This window comes from Marmota monax, unplaced genomic scaffold (genome assembly GCF_021218885.2).
Source record: "Marmota monax isolate L192 unplaced genomic scaffold, Marmota_monax_Labrador192_F-V1.1 WCK01_AAM20220418_F8-fsc00138, whole genome shotgun sequence".
Classification (NCBI taxonomy): domain Eukaryota; kingdom Metazoa; phylum Chordata; class Mammalia; order Rodentia; family Sciuridae; genus Marmota; species Marmota monax.
Window position 1 is genome coordinate 1,493,897 of NW_026692763.1, and position 2,399 is coordinate 1,496,295.

Consider the following 2,399-nt stretch of genomic DNA (forward strand, 5'->3'; position numbering starts at 1 on the left):
CGCTCCAAGGAGTCCAGGGGCTTCGAGCTCCAATGGGAGGAGGGGTGCACTGGAGGAGTGGCCTGGAAGCCAGTACTGGGCGCTCAGCCCACGTACGGTGGCCGCCTGTTCACCCCCGATCGACCCCCAGCTATGGAATTTCATTTATTAAATGTCGAGGCGGCTGCTGGCAGTCCAGCCGCTTGGTTGTCTTTGTTTCTTCGCTGTGTGGGCGCGTCTGGAGCACGTGGCAGCCAGAGCGCTCAGACCAAGGAGAAAGCGACTTGGGTTTAGTGTCAATGGCCGCCTGGCAAAAAGAGAACCGGGCTGCCCAGGGAACAGTTGCCTTCGAATCCAGCATGAACCTTCCTTTCCTTCGGGTTCGGGGTTGTGCAGAGAAAGAAGAACGATTCACCCCCTGTCCCCACCCATCTCCTGGTTGGCCCCTGGATTGGTCTTGGCATGGACACACTGTCTAAACTTCGTTCCTGAACCCCTAGCCTCGTCATAGCGAAGCTTCTACGCTTGAAGCTGGGGATAAAAAGATTTTGGATTTCTCGATGGAGATGTCACCACCCCAGGAAGCGGGACAGCTAAAGTGGAACCACACACAAGAGTCTAAAAACAAGTTAATGAGATGTACAGGCATTCTCCAGGCCGCTCCTCGACGCCCCTCCCTCGCTTTAGCCCTACCCATCTCGGGCTGCAGCCACGACACTCTGCTGACCCCTAGTGGTGAAGGTGGGCAGCGGTTCCGAGATCCCGAGACGCCAGCCAACTCCTCCCAGGCTGGAGAAAGGGGCGAGGCAGTCTGCTCCTCCCTCATCCTTTCCCGCCGGGGCCTGGCACCAGAGGGTGTGGAGGAGGAAGAAGAGAAGACCACACAAAGAAACCTGAGAGAGGCGTGGGAATTTGCAAGCTTTTTCTGGCACCTCCCACACAAACACTTCTTGGATTGTTGTTCTAAGTAGGGCTGATGTGGAATCCCTTTTTCCTGCCTTGTTTTAAGGTGGGCTCAAGAAGGCACTGGTTGTACCACCTGTCTCAGTCAGTGTCTGGTTGTACCACCTGTCTCAGTCTGCCTGTTTGTGGGAGGGAGGTGCCCGTTTCCAGGGCAATTATTATCCTTAGCTCACCCCAGGAGGTAGTATCCAGTCTGTTTTTAGAGGTGAGTGGAAACAGAAGATGTGAGCATTTGCTTAAGATCCAGCAATTAGGAAGGAGGTATTCAAACTCAGGTCTCTTGACATCATAGTTCCTCTTTCCTTCAGGGGCTGGGCCAAGCCTCTCGATTCTTCCAGCTCTTGCAACTGGCGGCTCCAGAGGCCAATTCCACTTTTACCACACCCTCTGCAGGGACCGTTCTGGAAGGACCTCTGCCCTGGGTCATCTAGGGAGGAAGCAGTCTGGAATCAGTAAACTTCCCTTATTGAGGGGCCCACATGGGGGTAGAGGTGGGGAATTGCCACCTGCTGCTTTCTCCGCCCAACCTCACTCTGGTTCTTGCTGAGCAATCATCTTTCCAGTGTCATGTGTGGAATGTGAGTTTATTTCTAAGAGGGCAGGGAATATCTTGAGGAAATATTTCAGGTGCTAGACCCTTGGCTTCTCCGGTGTCTCTGGTACTGATTCCCTGCATCTTTCTCAAGTGTCCTGCATAAGCCACTCTCTTCTGGGAATCTGGAATTCTCAAGGCCCTGGGACCCGTGCAGGATTCTGAAGGCCACACCTCCCTCCGGCCCCCAAATGGTCATGTGGCCTGTAGCCCCCTCCCTCTCTAGTAAAAGGCAAAATGCCAGCGGGAAGAGGGGTGCCCCAGCCCACCCGGCGTCAGGGCAGTGCCTCTGTTTCGCCAGGCCCGACTCCCTGCCTACTCTCTTAGGGAATCGGTACAGTGCGAGACCCTCTCTGGTCACCCGCCACGCTCGGTTCCACGAGACGGACTACAAGCCCCATGATGCCGCGGGGCCGAGCTGTAACAAGCTCTGCCCCGGGCACCCGGGTCCCCTCCTCTCTCCCGCTAGTCCCTGCATCCCTTGCCGGCCGCTCGGGCTGAGCGCCGGGCTATGCGGCTGCGGGGAGCCGGAGGCTGCGGGCGCGCGTCCCTGCGGCGGCGGCGGCGTCTTCGGGGCCCGCGCCCCGTGCGCCCCCGCTGCAGGCGCCTGCTCCCTCCGCGGAGCGGAGTCTTTGTGTGCGGGGGTGTGGGAGGCGACGCGCAAGTCCGCGCCGCGCCGCCGAGTGCCCGCTCCCTCCCAGGGCGGGTGGGGGCCTCTCCGCGCCGCCAGTCGCCGCCGCCGCCCCGCGAGGACGCCGGCCGCCCGCGCCGCCCGCACCGCGCCGGGCGCGTCGCCCCCGCCCGCTGCCGCCGCCGCCGCCGCCGCTCGCACATGCCCGAGCCTCAGCCCTGCGAGCAGGCAGCG